Genomic DNA, 27227 nt, shown 5'->3' on the forward strand with positions numbered 1-27227 from the left:
AAGGCCAGGTTGTACAACATACAGCATGCCACGATGATCTGGCACACCTTCTTTGGTGAGTAGTACAGGGATCCACCTGTCAGATGTAGGAACCGGAACCTGGCCTTCAGGAGTCTGAAGGTCCTCTCAATAATCCCCCTTGTTCGCCCATGTGCCTCATTGTAACGTTCCTCTGCCCTTGTCCTGGGTTTCCTCACTGGGGTCAGTAGCCATGAAAGGTTGGGGTAACCAGAGTCACCTGTAAATATCGAGGGACAAGTGTTAGACATACACTAACCCTTTGGGGCAACCCCATACTCAGACCCCAATTTATACTGTGTGGGGACCTTGGCCTCACCTAATAGCCACACCGGGTGCCTCTGGAGTTGCCCCATCACATAAGGGATGCTGCTATTCCTCAAGACATAGGCGTCATGCACTGAGCCAGGATATTTGGCATTCACATGGGAGATGTACTGGTCTGCCAAACACACCATTTGCACATTCATCGAATGATAGCTTTTTCAATTCCTGTAGACCTGTTCATTTCTGCTGGGGGACAAATGCCATATGTGTTCCATCAATGGCACCAATGATGTTGGGGATATATCCCAGGGCACAGAAGTCAGCTTTCACTGTGGCCAAATACTCCACCTGGGGGAAGACGGTGTAGCTGCGCATGTGTTTCAGCAGGGCAGACAACACTCTGGTCAACACGTTGGAGAACATTGGCTGAGAGATCCATGATGTCATGGCCACTGTTGTTTGAAAGGAACCACTTGCCAGGAAATGGAGCACTGACAGGACCTGCACTAGAGGAGGGATTCCTGTGAGCTGGCGGATAGCTGTCATCAGGTCTGGCTCCAATTGGGCACACAGTTCTTGGATTGTGGCACGATCAAGTCTGTATGTGATGATAATGTGTCTGTCCTCCATTGCCGACAGGTCCACCAGGGGTCTGTACACCGGAGGATGCTGCCATCTCATTATCTGCCTCAGCGATTGTACCCTATGGAGGAGAACGGTGAGCACAAGGTCATTTTCCACAACTGTTTTTGAATTAATGTCACAGAAGCAGTGTGTGAATTTGAGAGTCAGTATATGTTGCAATATGTGCTGTGAGGCAGTTAGGTGCCATGCCATGTGCCTCCCTGAAATGACGGCTGCCTGACCTGAAAGGAGGGACAAGGGGAAATGAGGTAACTGTGCTGGTGTTGTGCTGCATCATGGCAGGCGGTCGATGACTGCTGCGCAACTCCGCATTGGTTATCATTGGGCCCTATGGGTCCCAGGAGCCAATGGCGATGTACGCCGGCGGTGGCGGTATGCACCGCAGCGGACGTCACCGCCATTTTCTAGCTATTCACTCACTTGCTACCTGACCATCAACAGGAGAGGACCTACACTGCAAGTGCTGCTGTGACTTGAGTTTGGAAGCGTCAATGGCTAGAGTGTCTGGGGAACGGGCCCCTGCCTTCACTGCAGAGGAGTTGGAGAAACGGATGAATGGGGTCCTCACCCAGTACACGTTACTCTACGGTCCTCCAGACAAACAGGTGAGTACACTGTGAGCATGTTGTGTGGGCAATGCCTGTTTGGAGTGGTGTGGATGTAAGCCACATGTTGGGGGGTGCTAAGGCATCCTGGCCTGAATGCTGCATGAGAGGTGGTCAGTGTATGTGCATCAGGTCATGGGTGGGAACTGGTGGGCAATGAGTATGACGGTCTGGACGGGTGAGTAATTACATTTTCCACTGTCTTTTCCCTCTACGTCAATGCCCAGCAGAAAAAGGGTATTTAGCGTGCCGTCACCAAGGAGGTGCAGACCCTGGGGTTCTATCACAGGCGGAGCGCCCACTGCTGCAAGAGATTGGATGACCTGCGCCACTGGACCAAGAAGACGGCGGAGGCCCAGCTGGGGCTGGCCTCCCAACATGGAAGGGGTGCCCCTCGCATCCTGGCGGTGGCCTATCCGGAGTTGGATGGGCACTTGAGGGCATCACAACAGCCACAATGGGGTGAGTACATATTCAGAAAGCTGAGTTTGTGCACTTTAGGAACTAGCTGGGTGGGGGATGTGGGCTGTGGGTGCCCCTAAGCCAGGGTGATCATGGCAGGGTAGGTCCCTTGTTTGCAGGCTCTGAGCACTCCTACCCCAATGGTGCAAGTGGCCAAATACTACTGGGCAGGGTACTGTGGGTGTCAGGTGTGCAGATGCTGGCGATAAGCATTGTACCCCATGGGCTGGTGACTACCTTAGTGACTGGTAGTGCATGACTGAGTGCATAGGGAAGCTCAGTGTGTGTTGTGTACGCCAACAGTAGTGGTGTTGCTGGCATTGACCAAATGTATCCTCTGTCTCTCCCCCCTTCTTGTTTTGTCATCCTGTCCTTGTGTGCATCAGCATCATCTGACGGAGGAGCAGAGGCACCGGCGATGGAGGGAGCTGCATCCCACATGGCCCATGGGGGTGAATCCACTTAGGGGCATATTTATACTCTGTTTGCGCCGAATGTGCGTCAAAAATTCTGACGCACATTCAGCGCAAACGTTGCCCCATATTTAAACCCTGACGCCCGAGCCGGCGCAAAAGAAAAAAGGCGCAATGTGCGTCAGTTTCTGGAAGCGGCACCCCGCCCTGCGTTAATGACATGCAGGGTAGGCATTCCCGTCCAAAAACCGACGCACACAGTGGCGCGTCGTATTTATGCTTCCGGGCAAAAATGACTCCCGCGCGGTAGGCGGCGCAAAAAAATCACGCAAAGCACGAATAACGTGAAATTTTAACGCCTGGGTCAGGGCAGGCGTTAAAATGGGGCAAATACACCTGTACTTAATCAGAACACACAGAACAAACAACAGAGCAGCAGAGCAGCAACAGGGAGACATGGAGGTGCACGTAGACGCAGAGCCCTGCAGCAACAACAGCAGCTACAACAACAACAGCAGGGACCCCAAAGACAGCGCAGAAGGCAGGAGAGGATATTCCGCCCAAGAACAACCCTGCATGGCCTCAGGGAACGAGACATCATCCAGAGGTACCGGTTGAACTGGCAGGCCATTCAGCAGCTGCTGAGAAATATTGAACAGCAGTTGGCCCCCACTTTAGTGACTCCCCGCACTATCCCAACAGAAACAAAGCTGCTTGCCGTACTTCACCTGCTGGCAAGTGGCTCGTTTCAGACAACTGGTGCCCTGGTTGGTGGAATATCACAACCATCTTTCTCCGCATTCCTGCCTAAAGTACTGGATGCCGTCATTCGCCTGACACCCGCCACATCTGCTTCCCTAACACACTGCAGATGCAGCAGGAAACTAAACAGGGGTTCTATGCCATCAGTGGCTTCCCGCACGTCCTTGGTGCAATCGACTGCACACACGTACGCCTTGTGCCACCTGCTGCAACAGAACACCTCTACCGCAACAGGAAGCACACACATTCAATCAACGTGCAGGCCATAGTCGATCACCAAGGACTGATCAGCAATATTGTGGCTAAATATCCTGGGAGTGTACATGATGCATTCATCTTCCGTCACTCCACCATCAACCAATACTTCCAGGATGGACGATATGGCAATGGACTACTTGTTGGTAAGGACAAAAACCAAACTCATATACACACTGCTCAGAAACCCTCTAGGACAAACAACACAGACACCACAATAGCAACACCTAGCCAGGAACACACTGAGGTACTCACATCACTAGCCATGTTTCAGAAGTCACCATTGAACCTGTCACACATTGTAATTTACTGTACAGCTTAGTGTGAAGACATTAATGACTGTGGTAGCCTAAATGTCACCTTGCAAATTGGAAGTCTCACAATAACCTGTACACTAATACAATGCATAAGTTTAAAGGTATGGGATGGCCTGGGTATGTTCATATGAACGTTTAAAATACACTTTCATGTTTCAACTCTGCATGGAACTATCATCACACCCCCAGTGAGGACACACGGGCACCTGTATCACAAGTTACAATGCAAGGGAGGGCACACTGTACTGGAGAAACCAATACATCCTGCTGACAAACAGTTAGCCAACAAACACTTGCTCAGCCAAGGAAAAAAACTCAATGCAAAAGTTTTCACCAACAACCATAGGTTGTCACATTAGTACACAAAAGAGTCACAGACAACACAACACAACTACTGCCATCAAAGATCCGTACAACAGTGCCTCCTACATCTAATTGATCCCATTCTGTGTTTCTCTTTCAGCTGATCAGGGGTATGGCATCCAGCCTTGGATAATGACACCATTTGGGAACCCAAATACTGCTGCTGAGCGGGCATACAATGACGCCCACAAGAGGACACGCAGCATTGTGGAGCGGACCTTTGGGATCCTAAAGTCTAGGTTCCGCTGCCTTGACATCACTGGCGGTAGCCTACTCTATTCCCCAGAGATGGTCTGTAAGATCATACTCACTTGTGCCATATTGCACAATATTTGTGTAAAAAGGAATATTCCCCTCCTTGACCTGGACCCAGACATGCCTGAGGATGACGAAGAGGAGGATGCTGGCCTGCAACAGGAGGGGGAACAACCTAACACGGCAGCAGGAGTGCGTAGGCGCCAACAGCTTGTAAATAATTTTTTTTCTTAATGTATCATAATAACTTGTATTCCACACTTGTAAATAAACACAGATAACCAACACCACATCATGCTTTGGCCTATGCATTTCTGACCACCTTTAGTTTGAAATCGCTGAAGAAGAATGTTGTCTCATTGAGCAAGAATGCTATAACATTCATCACACCAAAAATAAACATCACAAATGTATGCACAGAGGGTAGGATGTGACATGATACATTACAAAACACAGAGGACAACAGGAGTACAAATGTGGCAATTATACATGCCGGATCCAAACACCTGAGACAGTCTCTCATCCAGCCCAAAATTTGAGATCATTTGAAAGTCACATCACACGTGTTCAGAGACAGGGTGGGACCATCCATGTGTACGTGACCATGTCATCAATGGCTTCTCTCAAGTGTGTGATATGAGCAATACACAATTGGAACAACATCAGCTGCCACTAACTCAGGAGGAGACCTTGAAGTCACAGTGACAACATACACCCAGACAGGTGATAGTGGATCCACATTCCAACACACATGTACACATATGTCATACAATCAACCTAATATTTGAAAGTAGACCATCACAGTTGTGTCCCAGTTAGAACCTAGCAGGAAGAATGTAACATGCCACTAAACCAGTTTATGCAGAAAGGGACACAGACAACAACAAAATTATTCTCCTTGGCACATCAGGAACGCTCAGAGTCTTGCAAACATAGTCATTGGAAAAAGGTATGCAAGTTTGCTCCAATTCATCATTACTGCAAACGTCAAATGGGCTAATGAGATGAATGAATGGTCAACAGTCCTTCATACCATATGGCCTTACATTAGCCTGCTGCAGCAGGTTTGCCATGATATAATAAATAAAACCCATGGATACATTAGCTATTCTGGATGGTCAAATCCTAGGGTGCTGGGGGCCTAAGTCCACCTCTACCGCCCCCCAAACATACAAGAATCTTGTACTTGTGAACTAAACACATGCATAAGGCACATGTGTGGGCTACATGTCAAAAGTCCAACACAAATCAGAAACACAAAATCATAATGGGACATGGTTAGCCCCATAAAAACTGTAAGTGACTATTGCACTCCCTGTTAGGACTACAGATAAAAGCATCACCATCATAATTGTGGACACATTTTGGAGAAGGAATACATCATGGTATCCCATCCATCATTTCAAAATGGCCATCTGCAATTACCCAAAATATGTAGACAAATATGGTCAACACATTAGTTAACGTATCCAAAACATTACAGTGTGAATGCCTTCTATACATACAACAACGGACATGTGTCATATCCAAACACAAATGTGTATCACATAGCACCGTTTGACCATGACAAATCACCTTTCCAAAGTTCAAAACATGAAGACATAAGGAAAAATTTGCTCCAAATTCTACGCATACAGCATGGGCATCATAATTTGTTCACGTACATGAGTGCACAGAATGCAGAGTCAAATCTAAATGTATCCAAAAGTTTCACATATTTAGCCATCAAAGTATAATTTACATCATATTTTTTTTTTGACTCAGCATCATGTGCACTCTTGTACGTGGAAAAAATATGACGCCCATGATGTATGCGTGGTAAAATTGACGCTACATGAACAATATGTTGGTCATCTCATGTACATTCAAAAAATTGTAATATTCATATCATATTTTTTGACTCAGCATCATGTGCACTACTGTACGTGGAAAAAAATGACGACCATGATGTATGCGTGGTAAAATTGACGCTACATGAACAATATGTTGGTCATCTCATGTACATTTAAAAATTATTAATATTCATATCATATTTTTTGACTCAGCATCATGTGCACTACTGTACGTGGAAAAAAATGACGCCCATGATGTATGCGTGGAAAAATTGACGCTACATGGACAATATGTTGGTCATCTCATGTACATTCCAAAATTATAAATATTCATATCATATTTTTTGACTCAGCATCATGTGCACTACTGTACGTGGAAAAAAATGACGCCCATGATGTATGCGTGGAAAAATTGACGCTACATGGACAATATGTTGGTCATCTCATGTACATTCCAAAATTATTAATATTCATATCATATTTTTTGACTCAGCATCATGTGCAATGTAATGCGTCAAAAAAAATGACGCACAATTGTGTATGCGGGAAAATATGACGCATAACGGGAAAATAAAAACGGCGGACATTTTCTGCAGGAAGTGATGTAATAGGATATCCTGTTTACTAAATCTGTACTGGGAGTTAACTTTCACTTTCACTTTGCAGTCTCAGATTTATCTAGACTGTGTGGTTGTGTGAAAGGTGTTGTCCTGTGTTTTACTGATTTTGTGTCCTGTGTCCCTTGTATTTTGTCTTTTTTGTGAATCTATTCTTGTTGCATAACATTGTCTCAGTCTGTTTAGTCTTGTTTTGTCTATTCCTGTGATTGTTTGTATTGTCTGTGGGAGTCTGTTGTGGGTAGCATAGTTTTGGGGGTTAGTTGGGCTATTTTTCTCCTTTTTCCTTTTCCTTCACACCTCTACCTTTCCCCATTTCCCACTTTTACTTTCTTATTTCATTTGTCCATTTTTCTAGCAGTCAATATGTCAGGTAGGCCTCGCCTGTCCAGGATGGGTGAAGATGAATTGGGGGGATTCATATGGCTAGTTAGCCATTTCCTCCCACTGATGCTGGAGGCTGGGGGCCGTGTGATACAGGGGTATCACACGGAGGCTAGGAAAATCCGGTGGGAGAAGGTGCGCCATCACCTGGTCCGGGTCTACGGGAGCATGCGCAATGTCCATCAATTGAAGCACCGCTGGGCAGATCTGATCACCAGGGAACAGGACCTGCTGGACCACCTGGGAATCCGGATTGGTGGCCATGTTGGTGAGTACAAATCAATTACATGGGAATAATCGAAATCTGTATGGGAACATGTGATGATTGTTACCCAATCTCCTAAATAAGTAGCTGACTGTGTGTAATGCTAGGGAAACCTAGGCCCATGTTTATACACATATATCCCCATTTTTGCTACACATTTTCACGCAATAACAGCAGCAAATTGCAACATCTATCTGTATTTTGCTATTTTGCCCCCTCTCTGCGTGACAAAATGATGCAAATGATGCGCTACAAAGGTATACATATGTGCCCTAATGTGTATTTTTTGCAGAATGTGTATGAAGACCAATGCTAGCAGTCAGATGGCTCATTTTTGCAACACATACCAGATGCCAGTAGCTGTATGTAATGTAGTGTTGCATTTGTGTCAGACAAGCAACACGTTAATGGCTCTATTTGTACTCTACAGGTCATAATGGCCAGTGAGTAAGTCATGTAGAAACAACATACCTACATATGTAGACGCCATAGCTAGACAGAAAATTTGAAACCCATGATGATGCTATACAAGTGTGTTGCCTTTACGTCACATGAAGTTAGATATGTTGGCCACACATATGTCACATGTGTGTGTGGTTGCTGTGTGTTGAACATGTCCACCTAGCCTGTTTGATTGTGAGTGGTCATGCAGTCCTCATGGAACCAGTTTTGGAATGTCTCTCTGGGATGCACATGCTGAGATGTATGGATAACATTATTGTTGGGGAATACTAATGGAGGGTTAACTTGGACGACACATGACTGTCATGGCCACTGCATGTGTGTAGTAGGGTGTGTAACTGTAGCAGGAGACTCATCCAATGTTAATGTTGAATACAAAGTCATCCATGCAGTATGAGCATGTGGGAAAGTCTATCATTACCATGTCATATTCACACAGTGTCATTGTAACTGAAATTATTTGTCAGTTCACCCAGTCTGAGTATATTCTTCCTTTCATGCTTTACAGGTGGACCAGCCCCGTACACCGTGGGAGAGGTGGCACATTTTGACGACCCCGATACCTACAGTGAGTGTCGCCTGAGTGCTATTTGCATTGTTTGGTAATGAAGCATGATGGATTACTGTGTGTTCAAGAGAATTCATGATTTGATGCGCTGGCCGTTCATTGGCATTGTTGTTTTAGTGTGATATCAAATAGGACTTATGTTTCTGTAAAGCAATACCTAGCCATCTCTCAGATTGAGGGGCTGTAGGTCATTCCAGTTGGGCGGCAATGGGGAATGGGATGACTCATTTGGAATACACTGGTCAATGTTAGACTTGGTCAGGGACTTGGCATGAACTGAGTCTGCATATCAGACTGACAGTCTCCCAGATAGCTTAGGCACATGGCTTTGATGACAAGTGCTTCTTCCTAGTTGAGGATGGACTGTGTACACTGTAGGTCGGATCTTCCGGGGGCATGTACTTCCACAAGGTGAACTAGAAGTGTGTGTGACTTGAGTGCAATGGCCTAGGTGTTCTGTCGAATCATGAGAATGGGGCCCATATTTATACTTTTTTAGCGCCGCATTTGCGTCGTTTTCTTACGCTAAATCGGCGCAAACTTCCAAAATGCAATGGCATTTTGAAACTTTGCGCCGATTTAGCGTAAAAAAACGACGCAAATGCGGCGCAAAAAAAGTATAAATATGGGCCTGGGTGTTCTACCTCCTCTGTGTGTGTTGTAAAACATGCCTCACTGATAGTATGTCATGTTGGCCTAAGTCATATCATTTTGACATGTGTGGACCTGGGATGTGTCAATGTTTGGCTGACTACAACGTGTTGCTAGCCCTTCATAGGTGTTGTGTGTGATGGCACATACTTGTTGAACTTTCTATACACTCCTGGGTGTGCATTGAACATGGGATTGTTGGTTGTTCTTCCCATACCACCCACAAATACTGGGATGTTACTGTGAAACAGGGTACCTAGGACTGTAGCAAACAGTATGTTACACGTACTTGACACCTTTTGTGACTTGAGTTAGTACCTAGGGCCAGATGTAGCAAACTGTTTACAAGTTGCAAATGTCATACATTTCTGTTTGTGAGTTGCAAACGTCTGTTTCCTATTCCGAAATGTATTTGGTGATCATGAACATATTAGCAAAATGCTTTTCCAAATGCAAAACATGAAGGGGTTTTCCAGACCTACTTGCAACTCACAGTGGTAGGCAATTCCATTTGCAACCGAGTACGTGGTTGCAAAGTGAGTCGCAGTTATCATCCACTTGAAGTGGATGGTAACCCACTTGCTAACTGGAAGGGTTCACCATTGTAACCCTTCACCTTTGTGAGTGGACCTAAATAATCCTGTACAAAACAGCCAGTGGTCTAAGGGACCACTAATTACCGTGAAATAATCCAAAATTGAAGTTGTTGTAATTTTTTACTAAGTGCAGCTCATTTTCCTTTCAGGTAAACGGCCTACACTTGGGGAAAAATAACCTGCTTTAGTTAAAAGCAGTCACGTCCATGGAGGTCTGCTGTTCCCAGCAAGCCTCCATCCCCGTGAGTGCCCATAGTCACTAAGGTGGCGCAACTTGGAACCCACATCATTGATGTTCATGAGGTGGGTCTTAGCGACCCCATAGCGACTCGCAGACGGTGTCAGAGACACCGTTCTGCATTGCAAATTGCTAGTTGCATTTTCCAAATTCCTACATCTGGCCCCTAGTGTTGACATTTGTTTATGGCCCATGGGTTCAATCTTAGCACACAACTAATTCCAAATGGCATTGAGTGAGGAGTGTGATTGTTATCACATGGAGTGACATATGTAGTGAAGTCAGTATGCGGAAGAGGTGCTGCCATGATATCAAATGCCTTAGGTATGATTTGGATGAGTAGTTTAGGGTGATGTCATCCATTATGTAGAGACATGGATATGCTAGGTGTGATATGCCCTTATGTATGCATGTTTCACGTGTACTTCCTCTGAGCCTTTCCGTGAACTATGTTGTGACAATTGCTGCAACCAATACATTTCTAGTAATGGACAAATAACCCATTGTGCTATTCCACCCAATGCAAATCCAAGGCTAAATATTTGCCTTTTCTCTTCACAGCTGCAAACCTGAGTGCCGCAGATCGCAACCATTTTGAGCGCCGTGCGATGAGATACAGGCACATCCTGCAGGTGCAGTGTGGGTATCGGAGGATGGCCCGCAAGTACCATTCAGATCGGGCCTCCGGGGCGTGGTGGGCCACACCACAGGCTCCCCCTACAGTGCCACCATCAACCACCAACACCACATCCACCAGGTCTGCCCAAGTGGGCCCAGCAACGTCTTCAGCAATGGACCCTGCATCTTCCTCCAGACCTGGACCCAGCCGTGTGGTGGTAGCAGGACTGTCCCGTGGCCAAACAACTCCTGCCACAACATCAACCTCCGCCGGCACGCAAACCAGCACAGACCCTCCTGTGGACCCAGCTGCCTTCCTGGCATTGTCCCGAAAATTGGACAAGTTGGTGAAAAAGGTGGACAACCTGAGGGAGGACATGAATTATGTCAAAAAGAAGGTCCGCTCCATCAGGCGCACACTACGGAGGGCAAATCTGTAGTACTTTTGCCCTCTTTAACTTTTACCCCTCCCCTCTCACCTCTTTCCTATTTTATACTGTTAGTTGGGTTTTGGGGATGAGTTATAGGATAAGTATAGGTAATTAGCTTAGTTAGTGTTAGGGGAGAGGGTGGGGGGTCCTTCTTCTTTCTATCTTATATTTTTGTGTGGGTGGGTGGGTGGGGGGCAATGTTGGGATTCCTGTTTAAAAAAAAAAAGAAAATTTAAAAAAAAAATATCAAAAAAATAAATAAAAAATATATGTTTGTTTAGGATAGTATAGTATGTGTGTAGGTTAGTAAGTGTTGTCCTGCATGTGTCTTGTCTCATAATGGTGGGTGGGGGGTTGATGTTTAGATCGTTTCCTTACATGTGTAGAGTAGGTTTAGCTTAGGTTAGTTAGGGACAGTTGTGGGTTAGTAGTAGTCAGGTTAGATTAGTGTAGGTTTACCTTTCTCTTAGTTGCCTCTTTTATTACTTCATTGAAATAAAAATTTAGTTAACCCTTTACATGATGCGTTAGGTGCTACATTATCATGGCCTTGACATCAGTGTAGCAGAATGTTTTAGTATGACATTTGTGTCCTATGCTCGCTATCCCCAGGATATTGAGGTTTAACATGCCAGCTACCCGTGTGCTAACTTGTAAGTATCCACCATGTGGGAGACCCACCATTGGTAGTGTGCATTGATCACCAAGGGTTTGTTTCGGTATGTATCCTACTTCACAAAGAGTGCTTCCAGACTTGTTATTGTGGGTAAATAGATAGGTCGGACAGCAGTGTGAAGTTCAGGGAGATCTTTGTAGATGAGGAATTGTTCACACTCTTGTGTTGTTGCTGTCATTGCTGACCTACATCATGTGTGTACTGATTCAGCATGACTTTCCTTCATGGAAGTATACTCCGTAAGGGTGATTGATGCAGTGTAATTTGTTAATGATTCCTTACATTTTACGGCTTTTTTTCTTATTTTAGTATTGCATGGTGCCTACATTTCTCAGGCACCATTAGTTGTCTAGAATAGCTATAGATGGTGCATCATTCTGTCCAACACAGCATGATTGTGTGTGCTTAGTCCCTTCATCAGTTATTTTCCTCAGTATGGTAAGGCTATGATGCAATCCTGGCCACTGCACAGATGTTTCAGTATACATGAAATCAGGACAGTAGTATAGAGAATCTACATGGTTGCCACACAGCCACTTTGGAGTTATGTACTGCACAGTTGAAGTGTGAAATAACACAGAGACACAATAGGTGTGCAAGTGATATTTATTTATAGGTGGTGTAGTGCAAAATGTCCATTCACCATGTTTGCTGAGTCCGTTCTGGTGCATAATTACATGGTGATCCTACAGAAGGGGTGTGGATGATGCTCCTGACATGCTGGGGTGATGTCACAGACAGTGCAGAGGGACAGGAATTGCCAAATAGTAGGAGAGAGACATTCACTGGCAATGGGGACAAGTCATACAGTGGATTGCCAAACAGTCATTGAGTGTAGTTGTAGTGAGACTGGCATTTGACAAAACGTAGGACCTTGGTCAGAGTAGGCCATGGTGCAGGGACTAGGGCTTCCGGGTACTCTTGCGTGTGAATGTTATCTGTTCCATGTCTTCTTCTTCTGATGTGTGTGTTGCCTGGTGTGTCCTTGTTGTTGTTGGTTGTGAAGGGGCAACACACACCTCAGTGTTAGAAGACATGGAGGCAGACATCCCGGGGGCTGATCCCTGTCGAGTTATGAAGGGCAGTACTGCAGCAAGGAGGGCCTGCTGGTTTTTCAGAATGGCAGCCACATCACGATGGTAGGCAGCCAGGTCGGCCCTGAGGGGTTCTATGTTGCATTCGTGCACACGTTGACTGGCTTGCAGTTGGAGTTGTTGTGTCAACTGGATGACAGCTGTGCAGATTTCCTTCTGTGTTTTTAAAAGTTCCTGCAAGAGCGATGTTCGGGCTTGCATTGCAGCTGCCTGATCAGCAGTTGACATCATGCACGAACGCACCCCCTCAAGGCTGGCTGCCATAGTTTGCATCCCCACCCGCACATCCTTGGCCAGCTCCCGCTGGACCCCAACGACGGTTCTTTCGAAGCTGGTGCCAGTGTCGTCAGAGTCCTCAGCTGTGTTGGAGCTGGCAGGTCTTACAATTGAGGTGGCGGGTGGTTCTCCTGTGGTGGCTGCTTCTTCTGTGCTCCTCCTTGTGACTGAAGGTGGGGTTTGGAGGCTTTCAAGGACCATTTGAATGGTCTCTTGTGGGATGTTTATGGGCTCGTCATCCATGTCATCAGGGAACTCAAGGACAGGCATATCGGCAGGAGATCTGTGTTCCTCTGCAATGAAACAGGGTACAATTAGTGTGTCTGTGTTGTAACAATTTTGCACTAAGATACAAGCCTTTGGATGCCTTAACTTTGTGCTCTGTGTTTGTCTTGGTATCTGCTGTCCGTCATAGGGCATTGTTGTAGGCCTATGGCCCACCTGTGTGTCACATGTATGATATGGAGCTATCAGAAATGTCTGCCTGATCGCCTCTAGGTGTTGCTTTGTAATTATTTAGGAATAGGCGTGTTTTTGTCCTACTCCTCCCTCGGTGTTTAACTATTGTTATGGAGGGACATTTTGTTGGGTGGGCTCTCATTATCCCACATGTGATTACTGGCTTTCTAGGCAGCAGGATAGCTAATGGTGTGGGGGACTAAGTCTGACCCACTTGTAACTGACTCTGTCACCCTGATATTTCATTTTGCTCAGACTAACTAGCAGTGCCTCTGGTCTCCCACATCAAAGGAATGTTTAGACATCCAAGCGCATGACATCTTTGGAACTTCTCAGGGAAGTGGTGGTCACTCAGATCCTACACAATTATGTATTTTCCGGTATGTTCCCATACACAAATGAGAAAGACAGTATTTGTTTAATATGAGGTTTCATTGTACAACTGACTTCTTGAAATTTAGGTGTGAGCCACAATAACCCAAACAATACACACTGTTAGAATTGAAATAGTCCGCAGGAGAGTAATACATTAGTACACAGCTATCATGGTGCCTAACAGTTTCTACTCTCCCTCTGCTTGTTCTATGTATAGCACAGCATGTTGAGTTTGGAGCTTGCCTGTCGGAATCACTGGGGAGACATCATCCCTCATATCAGAGGAATGGACTGTGATCTGGTTGTGCATCAGCAGCAAGGCAGGCAGCATCTAGTTGTGTTTCTCTGTTTGGAAACTCCCTCTTGCATATCTTGGGACAAGGAAGTGATTTTATAAGTCATATGTCATCGTGATGACAAAGTTTCCCTACGCAGGAATGCCAAACCTTAACCCCTACCACATCTATCAGCAACGTACCAGACTGTATCCTTGACTGGGGCACAGAGTGAATATGTTCTGGCAAACTCCAGTGCAGAAGTAGGCAAAACAGTGTGATTTGACTAATTGACAACACCTTAGGACTGGCTATTTGCTAAATTAGCTGATAGGAAGGGCAATGAGAATCATTTAGTGCAAAGTGCTCTGAGGCTCTTAGATGTGAGCAAATGAGTATAAGTACATTCAGGGTAAGATGCACAAAGGCCTCCAGCCTGAGGCTAATGCGCAAAGTATATGTTACACTTGCCACAATACACTTTGACTGACTGTGGGTGTTGTGACTGCCCTGCCAGCACACTTGCCTCTCAGGACCTGCCCCATACACTTTTTATTCACATTGCATGAACTGTACATGTTACGTGGCATTACCTATGCATGTCAATGTTAGGATGTGGTATGGATGTAAACATTGTTGATGTTTGAAGATGATGTTGGGTCATGTGTGTCTAATTGGATTGGCCTGTTTATCGTATGAATGTCCTATTTGGTTGTCAGACTTTGCAGGTGTGTTTCAGTGACCAGTTGCCTGTGTCCCCTCCTCAGGTGTTGTCTGAGCAGTATGACATTAGTGATGTAGCCTTGTTAGCCAGGCATGTGAGGGACCCTGACGTATGCAGCATGTGTGTGTCGTTAGTGCTGTGTGGCTCCTATTGCTGTTTAGTTTGGCTTATGTATGTGTCAGGTATGGACATTCGGCATTTGAGTGTACTGGTGCCTTTGTCTTATTTCTATGAATAGTTGCGGATGTCATCCTCGCCCCCTAATTTAGGTATGTATGTTCCATGGGGAGGTTCCTGCCATTTGGTACTATAGCTGCACAGAGATGAGAGGTATTATTGTCAACTGTTGTGGCAGTTACATTGCAGTTGTTGTTTTGGCTACTGCATTACTGATAGGGACCTAGTTGATGTAGGAAAGATTTTGCTATACAAGTGCCTGGATGTGAGTTTGACGTAGTGGCCTTCCCACCTGTCGCTGCTTTCCCTTGGCTCTATTGTTGTAATTACAGGATGGCCCCATGGGACTGTTGTTGGTGCTGTATTTTGTCGTGCCCCAGCTTCAGTCTGTGCTGGGCATGCCCCCCTGCCGTGCCCCTTTACCCATGCCACTTCATATATGTGCTGACTTACATGCATTGTGTAGTAGGTATCCCCCCCCCTGCTTACAGTCCCCATTATTGCAATTTATTTCCACATGTGACTTATCCTGCATGTGCGTTGTGTCGTGGTAGTCTGCGCTGTCCTGTCCTTGAATCCCTGTGACGATCTCCTCCGGGATGACGGCTGTGACCATCTTCTCCATGTGGTCCAGGGCCTCCTGTTGTGCTGGACTCCCCCCTCCAGTCTGCATTGCTGCCTTCCTGTTCCTGGCCATTTTCTCTTTTGTCCTACGTTTGCAGTCATGCCAGCGTTTCTTACACTCAGTGACTGTGCGGCGTTCTTCAGCCACACTGTTGATCTTGTCCACTATTTGTTTCCATATGGCCTCTCTCCTACTGAGTGGCAATTTAGAGGATATGAAAAGTTGGTGCTGGTGTTCCGTCACCTCTTTCACCAGGATTTCCTGCTCCTCTTCACTGAAGCGACACTTTATTTTTTTTTTGAAAAATTCCTGGTTCCTGTATGGATCCTCCTGGCTGGTTCCTGGTCTGCTCTCATCCTCCTGGGGTCTGTTGTGGCATCTGGGATCCATTTTGGCTCTCCTCTGCTGAAAGGGCAGTTTTCGCGCAAAAATGTAACGCAATAGCGTGAAAAAAAACAGCGCTTTCCGGATTGCGCTGTCGTAAATCGACCCACAGTGATGTGCGTCGCCTTTACGTTGGTTTCCTTTACGACTTGACGCCGCTGTGTCCGTCACAAAATAATGACTCCCACCTGTTGGTTGCGCTGCCGTACGTCAAAGTATAAATTTGACGCCCGCACGGCGCTTCAAAATGGCGTTAGATGGCGCAGATTTTTTTGACGCAAAACTGCGTTGGCGCAGTTTTGCATCAAAAAGTATAAATATGGCCCTTAGGGTGAAGCCACCAGTGGGACGGAGGCGAGGGGAGCTCCACGATGGGGACAGGAGGGGATACCAGTGTCAGCGACTCCTCCTCCATGGAAGCTCCCTGGCGGTCACAGACACCTCTGTGCCCACCCCAACAACAGGTACAGCCGCCACCCCCCCACCAGCACCCCCCTCCCAGCAGCCCCTCAGAGTGTTTCCCATGCCCGCTCACCCAGGAGGGTGGGCATCTCCTTCGCCCCAGGCACCTCAGGCCCTGCCCCAGTCAGCTCTGCTGCCCTCAGTGAGGAGGCTATTGACCTCCTGAGATCCCTCACTGTTGGGCAGTCAACCATTCTGAATGCCATCCAGGGTGTCGAGAGGCATTTGCAACAAACAAATGCATACCTGGAGGGCATTCATTCTGGTGTGGCGGCCCAACAGAGAGCATTTCAGGGCCTGGCCGCAGCACTGATGGCAGCCATTGTCCTGTCTCCAGCCTCCCCCCTCCAACTTCCACTACCCGACCCAATCCCCTCTACCTCACCCTATCACAAGCACACTGTGAGACCAGCACGCGCACACATCAACACACAAAAGTGTCTCAGGAAAACATAAGCACCACACATCATCACACAGGCACTCACACAAGCACCATACCTATGCACACATACAAACATCCACTTCCTCCACTGTGTCCCCCTCCTCCTCTTCATCCACCTCCCTCCCAGTAGCATCTCCACTCACACATGCATGCACTACATCATCAGCCACTGCCTCCATCACCAGCATGTCCATCACAACACACCCCTCATGAGCAATCACCACCACCACAACCATGCACACGTCCCCTGTGTCCTCTGCCAGTGTGTCTGTGAGCCCTCCTCCCAAAGTACACAAACGCAGGCTCACACCCACTCAACAGCCATCCACTTCACAACAGCCTCCAGCCCATGCACATTCCCCCAAACTCAGCAGACGTACACCTCCTACAACCACTACCTCTTCCTTCACTCCCACACCCCCTCCATCTTCCCATCCCAGTGTGTCTAAAAAACGTTTCCTGGTTAACATTGACCTCTTCCCTACACCTCCCCACCATCCTTCCCCCAGGCCTAGAGCCAGGATGTCTAGATCGCTGGCCAGCCCTTCAGCCACCAAGTCGGCGTCCGCTGTGGTCCCTGCAAGTCTGAGAGGATCGAAGGGGGCACCCGTCAGGGCTGTCAGTGTGCCACCTACCAATGCAAAAGACCAAGCGATTCTGCCACCTGCCAAGGTTAAGAAGGGGCCGGCATGCAGCACAGACAAGACGCACGACCCACCCAGCAAGGCCTCATCCAAAATAAAGAGGACAGTGCCAAGGTCCCAGCAGCGTCTACCAAGGTGGGGAAGGGAAAAAAAACAAAGGCAAGGCACTTCATTGCTCGGAGCCTCCAGGTGAGGGACTGGTGACCACCATTTGTCCTGACAGGCCAGCAACCTGTACCACGGTAAGCACCGCCGTAACAACCACCACCTGCACCGCCACCTGCCCCGCCATCTGTTCAACCATCTGCACCACCCCCTGCACCACCGCTGCCAAAACGACAGTCACCAGCATCATCCCCAGTGGGCAGCCGTCCGAGGCTGCTGGAGACGGCTTGGTGTCTCCCTCCATTACTACCAGCACCTGCACCACGGTCAGCACCGGCAGCATCTCCGCCGCAGACACGGCTGCAGGCACCACCACCTGCACCATCATATACACCGCCACATAAGCAGCCGGTGCCACTACATCGGACATCAGCAGCATACCCAGTGGCCAGCCGTCTCAGGCTGCAGGAGACGTCCTGGATCCTGCACCCACCACTTGAGGCACCAGCATTGGCACTACCAGCAGTTTGCAGCCTAAGTCACCGCAGGATGGAGTCTGGCTCTGCCTCCATGGAGCCTGTTCTCTGCACATCTTGTGCCTCAGACACCCAGGTGAGGGATTGTGAACTGCCACACCCCAGGTGCAGCATCACTGGGCACAAGGCCCCCTCCAGAACCAGTGGAGAGATGCATCCACTCCCCCTATCCTTGGCAGGATGAAGCAGACTGGGCACAAGGCCCCCTCCAGAACCAGTGGAGAGATGCGTCCACTCCCCCTATCCTTGACAGGATGAAGCAGACTGGGCACAAGATCCCCTCCAGAACCAGTGGAACATGTCACCCACTTGAGAGACTGTGGCTTTGAACTCCCCAGTACCAAGCAATGGGCAAACCACCCACTTAAGAACTTGAGAGACTGTGGCTTTGCACTCCCCAGGACCAAGCAGTGGGCAAACCACCCACTTAAGAACTTGAGAGACTGTGGCTTTGCATTCCCCAGGACCAAGCAGTGGGCAAATCACCCACTTGGTGAGGGTGGGGGGTGGGGGTGTTGCGTTTGTTTGTCACTCTCTTTCACCCCCGTGAGCTAGGTGCAGTACTCACTGTCGTCGTCGCCGCCACATTCTTTCAAATTTCTGGTGCATTAGCAGATACACCAGCATAGGGAGGACCAGCAGTTTGGGCTCCATGGCGTCCTGGTTCTTCGTTGAGTATCGAAAGGTGAGTGGTTCACCTTCAGTATACTGTTTCCGCCGTGCTTTTGATGTCGTTGGTACCGCCCTGGAAAAGCTGTCGGACTGTGCCTTGTAATATGGTGGACGGTACATTGTCTTTCACCTGTCTGTTGGTGGTGACCGCCGCAGTGTTTGTTGCTAACGCCCTGGAGGTCGGAGTGTTAAAGTGGCTGTCTATGTCGGCGGTTTCCGCCGTGGTCGTGATCCCATTTTTTTTACCGCCAGCCTATTGGCGATATTACTGCCGCTTTATCACCGACCGCCAGGGTTGTACTGAGGGCCAAAATGTCTGAGCTATGCCCCTGCCAGAGCAAAATTTTGCCCTGCTGCCTTACCACGACCCACCGCGCTGGAGCTTTCCACCTGCAGCCCGGCGGGAGTCGGATAACTCCTGAGGTTATTCTGACTCAGGACACCACCAGCATTTTCCTGACATTCTCATCACCACAAAATGCTGGCGGTAAGGTATCTGGACAACAGGAACTTGCTTTCCTGTCGTGGGGATACCCCCCAAAACACCTCCGCACACACGCACATGCGCGCCCACACACCCCACTCACACATGCACTCACAACATTCACCTCACAGACACTCATACATACCCATACACATAACACATGCACGCATACACTCACCATCCCCGACTCCCTCTCTTCAACTACATCCATACATACATGCACCTGCATGCCCTCACACCTCCCTTACCCCTTACACATTCACCCATGAACACACCCCTACCCACCGTCCACATGCATACACACATGCACCACTATCGCCACATTTGCACACAGGTATGCATGCATGTGCGCACAGACACCCCCCCTCCCCCCACATTCAGGACAAACATACACACACTCACACACACCCATTTACCCCCCCACCCGCTCTCTTTGCGAACCACACTTACCTCATCCGACGAGGTGTTCCTCCATTAGGGAACGGGACCCGGTGCTCCCACCGCCTGCACAGCCTCGCCACCAGAAGACCACCACACTGAATTACTAGTTGTGCTGGCAGTGGAACCACCTGAACGCCACCGACCATCGTGATAAGTGCCGCCTGATGTCTGACTTCTGGCGGTGCGGCTATCCAGTGGCAGTCATAATATATTGGTCAGAATGCCGCTAGCACTGCTGGTCTTCCGCCGGCCACGGCTGCGGAAGTCTTGGCAAAAATCCACTGCAGTCATAGTGAGGGCCAATTTCTTTTTGAATAATACTTGAGAAATCTGAGATATTGAAAAATAAAACTTAAGTCACTCAAAAACTCTTTACTGACTACACTAAACATAATTTATAATTTATTTGACTGATGTAGATGATTGCTTCTTACTTCTCTTTATTGACAATGAAAAGTCCATACATGCAGTGTTGTGGTTATTTAATGATTACACCTAAATATTATGGTATACAAAGTCTGCTCCCTCATCTCATATGAGGGCTATCATGACTGGGTATCAAACTGTGTGCAGATACCTTGGTAATTAGCACCTCAGATTTTCAGATTAGGAACCCACTGTTCCATAAATTAAGACTCTGAATTAACTTTGCAAGGTTTGCTTTCACACCCACGGTTGTCACGAGTGAACTTTGTTCAATGCACCAGCCACTGATTTAAAAAAAACAGATTGTTGTGTCCCCCACACAACCACACTCAATGCATAGTTGTAGAGGTGTCTGTGTTTTTAGGTTACTAACAGTCCCTAAACAGGGATCCAGAAAAGCAGTGGTAAATTAGAAGTACCAATAAAAAAAAAATGTTTATTTCAACAGTCTCATCTTGTTGCTTATCACATCTAACATAACAAAGAATATTATTAAAACACCACAAAGGACATTGTAAACACGAATACATTGAACATTTCTATAATAATTAAACTGTCCTCTATCAAAATAACATTGTAAAGTCTACATCGATTTGCTATACTAGGGGAGCGTGGAGTAGCATATCTTGCCTTTAGAGTTCCTTGGGAAGAAGCATGGCACTACATAACTGTTTACAGCAAAACATGGTAGTTATCAGCTGTCTGGAGCAAGTGTATGAAAGGAAAACACATCTGCATCAGTTCTTGTCCTCCCAGATTTATCTCAGTACACATTTTCAATTCAGAATGGGATGCACCAGCATCACAGCAGTTTGAATATCTTCTGGCAGGATCTTGCACAATAATGTGGGGTGAAGGGCCTTTCCTGCCAAGTGGTCAGTTGGTAGGCCTTTTATACTTTATCTTATCTGACATGGAAAATTGTGACATAACCTTAGGAATGTCTGACAAAACAATATGCTATTTTAAGACACACTCTTATAAACCAATGAGGTAAAAAACACATCAATTCAGAGAACACTGTTTATGTTATTATCAGACTTTGAGATAGAGTTAGCAGGACAATTGTTAAAGACGAATGCCACATCAGGTGTCTTATCAAGGTCATTGTATGCACATCAGGTGTCTTATTGATATCACTGTCTGAATGACTTGACAATTTCCCAGGTTATTCAGGGGGGGTTGCGAGAAAAAGGGGAGAACACCAAACACATTTTCTCTATTCATTTTCCACAGTGATTTTGAACAGTGATATCGCAAAAACTGCTGGACGCAATTACACCAATAGTGGCTGAAAATAGGTCCTGGTCTAGAAAGAAGGCTTTTTTGATTTGTTGTAATTCCATTCAGTAGTTCTAGTGAAATTTCAGAAAATCCAAATTTGTTTATCTAGGGACAAAAAGGATTCGCAACTCTGCCCGATCTCGTGCTGAGATCTGATTGACTGTTAACACTTCAACAACAAAATCTGTTAAGTGTTGTCAGCCCAAAAAATTAAAAACAATTTAAAAGGGGCCAGGTTACGAACACCCTGAGCTCTGGTGGTTGTGTCCCAAAAGGATGCCCCAGGGCTAAAAGGCATTTTCTTTTTTTTTTCTGTGAATTTGCGACGGGGTTGTGAATCAGCAGTAAAAATTAAAAAATAAAAGTAAGTGCAGGCTCCCGCGCTTGTTTTTAACTAAATCCCCCCCGGATGGGCCAAGTCCCTGGGGCATTTATTTACAAATGTGGGAGGGGGCTCCTGGCCTCCTCCCGCTGCCTGGGAACCGCCACCTCCTCAGGGCTTAGAATTTATATGTGGCGAGCCACGTGTCCCCCGCTGTCCAGGGGACCACCATCTTCTGGGGTGTTACTATAATAATATTTGGGAGGGCTGTATGCTCCCCGCTGCCTTGGGGACCACCACCTCCCCAGGGCTTTCGTTAAATATGCGGGAAGGCTGTGTGCCCCCGTACCCCCTGGACTACCACCTCCCTTGGGCATTGCAGTAGTAATGTGTGGGGGGCCATGTGCCCCATGCTTCCCCAGGGACCACCACCACCACTGGGTCAAAATGTAATTGATTTGTAGGGGGGGGGCACATGGCTTCCCCGCTGCCCTGAGGATCACCAACTCCCCAGAGCAAATATTTAAAAAAAGAAAGGGGGTCCCTTTGGGACCCCCAAGCCCTGGGGACCACACCACCGCAGGTCTGTGTGCACGTTGGAGGGTAGGCCGCACAGCCCCATTTGTTGAGCCACTAATGGCCCTGGGGACCACCACCCCCCCAGGGCTGGCTCCTGCTATGTCCTGGGGTGCCTACCCCAGGGACATAGCTGTCTGCTGTGGCTTGGCTGCAGCTCTGCAGCTGTAGCCAAGGCACAGCAAAAACTTCAGGTTTTGAAAGCGGGACCTGCAAAAGCAGAACTTTCATCTATGTCCCCTGCACGTATGCAGGGGTCAGAGGTGAAATGGTTCAGCAAGCAGGGTGCTGTAAAAAGCAGCTCCCTGCTTGCTGAAGCATGGCAACACAGGGGAGGCCTTGAGACTTCCGCCACAGTGCCAGCTAGCCCACAAAGGGCTTTGTTATTTAAAAAAATATATTAAAAAATAAATAATAAACAAGGAGGGACTGAAGGGGAGCCCTTTAGAGCTCCCTCTGAGTCCCAGATAGCCCATAAAAGGCAAACAAAATAAAAAGAAAACCCATACCAGACCTCCACACTGATCATTGGGGGTTTGAGTCCAGCTCAACTCATTTCCCTCTTTTTTAATGATAAAAATATTATAGTTTCTTTTTAAATAACAAATAAATGTTTTATTTTAAGTTGAATACAAATATCTGATTCTAATTATATGAGATATTAAAGCCTAAAAAAACTCTATCTCTTTCCCTCTCACTTTCTTTCTCTCTTTCAATTTCTCCCACTCATACACTCAGACCAATATGCACCCATTCACAGCCCCAGTCACAACCTCACACACCCACTTACGGACCCACTTAGACAGTTACGCACCCACTCAGAGACCCACTCAGACTGTCACACAACCACTCAGACACTCACTGAAACCATCATGCACCGGCTCAGAGATCTGCACACACCCAGGCGCATCCACTATATGCACTGTCACATCTAGACAGTCGCTCTCATCCCCAAGTACACCCTCTCATACCTATTCTGACACCCAGAGAGGCTGTGGACAACTTCCGTTATGCACAGCCAAAGGGCTGTGCACAGCAAGGGTTTGGATGGTTAGTGGGGATTGACCAGAGGGATTGGCTGCACGCCAGGTCTTGCAGGCAACCTCTGTTGTGCACAGGCAAAGACCATACATGGTTAAGTTTATAGAGGTTATAGAGGGTTTATAGAGGGTTGGCTCACCTTTAGTCAGTCGCAGCCATGCACGGATGAAGGCTGCGTGCAGCGGTGGTTGAATTCACGTATAGTAATGAAAATTACTGTACGTTAAAAAAACCATAGACATTTGCTGAAAAAAACAAAGGTTATAGGGACGCTATAGTTAGGAAATAGAATAAAAAAAGAAACATAGGAATTCACTTAAAAAACAACGGTTACAGGGACATTATAGTTAGGCTCAGATTTTAAATGCACAAAACCATAGTTATAGTTTGAGTTACCTCAAGTGACTATAACTCGTGCCCTAAGGTAACTTTCTTTTAGAAATTGTTTTTAAGATTTGTCAAATGGTGGCAAACATATAGGGAAGTCAGAAAACGCTTTTTCAATAAAAACTTGGTCCTAACCGTAACTATAGCCAGTATGTTATATACATATGTATATATATATATATATATATATATATATATATGTATTTTGTGGAGTGATATAAATTGGTTTAGTAGTTTGGGAGACATTAAGGTTCAAAATGTATGTATATTTCATGCTTTGGTACCTACGTGGAGGATATTTGAAGATTTGTGGTTCAAACTATGTGATCTGATAGGTTGGCTGCAACTTGGAGAAAAAAGTTCTGTCTGCCATTTTAGTACTCAGGGACTTGGAAATAAAAAAGTAACATATAAGGGCACAGGGTATGGGTACCCTGACACCTGGGGTCAAATTAAAATTATTTTTTTCTGCAACATATGAAATTACATAATTGATAACAACAGTTTGCTTAGCTTGGACACAAGGCTAAAGTTGCTTTCGTTAACTATAACTGGTGAATGTAAGTGCTTTTATTTTAAAATGTAACGTTTTAACGCACATTTTTATCTAAGAGTCCATCCATCACTCTGCCCATGTTAAAACTATATTGTAACTGTGGGGATTGAGTCACCCGCACACCTAGATATTGAAATGCCTCCATCTCCCATGTCAGACCCACCTGCGGGAGTTCTGTCACCTTTAGGTAGATGCCATTGTGTAGAGTACCTTCTTAAGCCTGTTAACACAGAGGCCCAAAACTGCTCCAAAGTCATCCATAAGGCTCAACAGCAGAGGGACTGAGCACTCAGGATCCATTACATACACCAGAGCATTATCTGCATATAACGATGTAGCATGCACTCCGGTCCCCACCTTGATGCTCAGTGCTCGGAGCCTTGCCCTAAGCTGCACTGCCAATGGCTCCTTTGCTATTGCGAACAGAAGAGGGGACAGCGGGCAACCCTGCCTTGTACCCTGCTCTATGTGCAGGGGGTCAGACACCGTCACTCCAGTGCGCACCCTCACTTGCGGTGCCACGTACAGCAGGCATACCCATGACAGGAAGCTCAGCCCAATCCCCATTCATGATGTCACCTCCCATAAACAATCCTACAACAAGGTGTCAAATGCTTTTTTAATGTCCAAGGCCAGTAGAGCAGCCAGCTTCTCTGAGCTTCTAGTTTTCTGCATCATGTAGGAGAGTCTCTGCAAATTCATATGCGTCCCCCTCCCAGACACGAACCCACATTGGTCTTCATGCACCAGGTGCACAATCACTCGATGCAGTCGCATTGCCAGTACTTTAGCAAGTAATTTTACATCAACATTTAACATCGACAGCGGTCGGTAGGAACCGGGGTCGGTCGGATCCCTCCCCTGTTTAGGTATTATAACTACTGATGCCTCTCTCATGTGTACAGGTAATGCTCCCTCCCTATGCGCCTCGCAAAGCATCTCCAAAAGGCTATGGATAAGTGCAGCCAAGTATACTGAAAGAACTTAGCCGGGAGACCATCTCTATCCGGTGCTTTACCTCATGGCATTGTCCGCAGCACCTCTGTAAATCTTCCAATTGTATGTCACCCTCCAGATCAACTTGGGACCTGGAGGTTAGCGAGGTACCCATCTACTTGGGAATCATTCAAACTCATTGGCAGGGCATTTACACCCCTCAGGTGGTTCTGGAGCAGAGAATTGACCCGTTCCTGTCCCAATATCGTATCTCCAGCCAGCCCACGAAGGGATAGAAACAGTGGTGGAGGCCTCTCAAGTCTTAGCAGCCATTCTACCATATGCCCGACCTGTCGCCCTCCCGATGCAACTAATGTCTATAATCCCTGCCACCAAATTATCAAATCTATTCCACTCGACCTCTATCTGTATATGCACCTCAAGAAGTACTGGTTCATCCACAGCACCATCCCCTTCTCGACTCTGTAATAGCACCAGGGCCCCCTCCTGCTCTGCAAGCGCTCCTTCAAGCTTCCTCCGTATAGTATACACTTTCCTAATGCTCACTCTCCTCACAACTATTTTTAAGGCCTTTCATTCCATTCCACGGGTCTGAGCCGTGTTCCAGTTCTCCTTGATGTATCCCTGCAGTGCTGTCAGCACATCTACCCTATATTCGGGGTCCCCAAAAGTCTCAGGATGCAGATGCCACAGGGAGACAGCCGGTCTAGAAGCCCTAGTCTCACACTCCAGCACCAATGGGGCATGAACCAACAGAAATCACACCTGATATGCTGCACGCCAAACAGTCAGGGAGCCATCATTTGCTAGCAGAATATGGACCAGCCTACTATATGCTCCATGAGCTGGCCTATAGCAAGACTACATTTTGGACATAGGATGAAGTTCCCTTCAAACGTCCACCAAGTGCAGCCTTGTCATAATTACATGAAGTCTAGTGGTCATGCAGGCTTTAGTGCTCTGTCACGGCAGACACCTATACAATGTGACATCTAGCACACAGTTAAAATCACAGCCCACAGAATAGGCATTCCATCATAGGGTAATAATTCCTGTGCATGGCCCTAAAAAACTCTTCATCATCTGTGTTTGGGGCGTACATATTTACTTTATACCATTCACGCCCATCTAGATTTGCATGCAGGAGGACATACTGGCTCGCCACATTTGCCACCTGATCCCACAGCTCGAACAAAGATGATGAAACTGCAGAGAATACGTATATGAGTAGAGCTGGCCCCTCCTTTTTCTCTGTAGGAGAGAGATATGTACATCAGTTCATCTGAGGTATGAGTGGACTCTATAACGTTTAACAAATGAGTTCAGACCTTATACGTTCCACATAAGAAAGTGCACTAAATCACCCATTGGGATGTATTTAAGTCTGCAATCATAGCAGTCCCCCGCCTTTCCTCCCTCTCCACTCAGCTACCCTGCCCATCGGTCTCACAAGGCTGCTTGTACATCACTCTCTATTCGCACATGTTAGCATATTTCATTGTGTTAGTGCAACTAATCCACCACTGCCTTCACAAAAAGCTCCAATGCAACAATGAACAATCCCCACTGAAACCCATCCCGCCCAGGGTAAACACCTCTAAACAACTTGTGTCTCCCCACCCTGCATGTGTATCCTACTCTTCCTTGCAGGCTATACTTTGGCAGAAGGTAGCGTTTTAAGGTAGCAGCCAATATTAAAAGACAGAAAAATACAGGGTAAGCTAGGCAGGAAGTATTCCTCCTCACATGGCCAGCCCCCGCTTTGTTATTGCAGCCCTGTACCCCGCATTCACTCCATCAGAG

This window comes from Pleurodeles waltl, chromosome 1_2 (assembly GCF_031143425.1).
Source record: "Pleurodeles waltl isolate 20211129_DDA chromosome 1_2, aPleWal1.hap1.20221129, whole genome shotgun sequence".
In the NCBI taxonomy this organism is placed as follows: Eukaryota; Metazoa; Chordata; class Amphibia; order Caudata; family Salamandridae; genus Pleurodeles; species Pleurodeles waltl.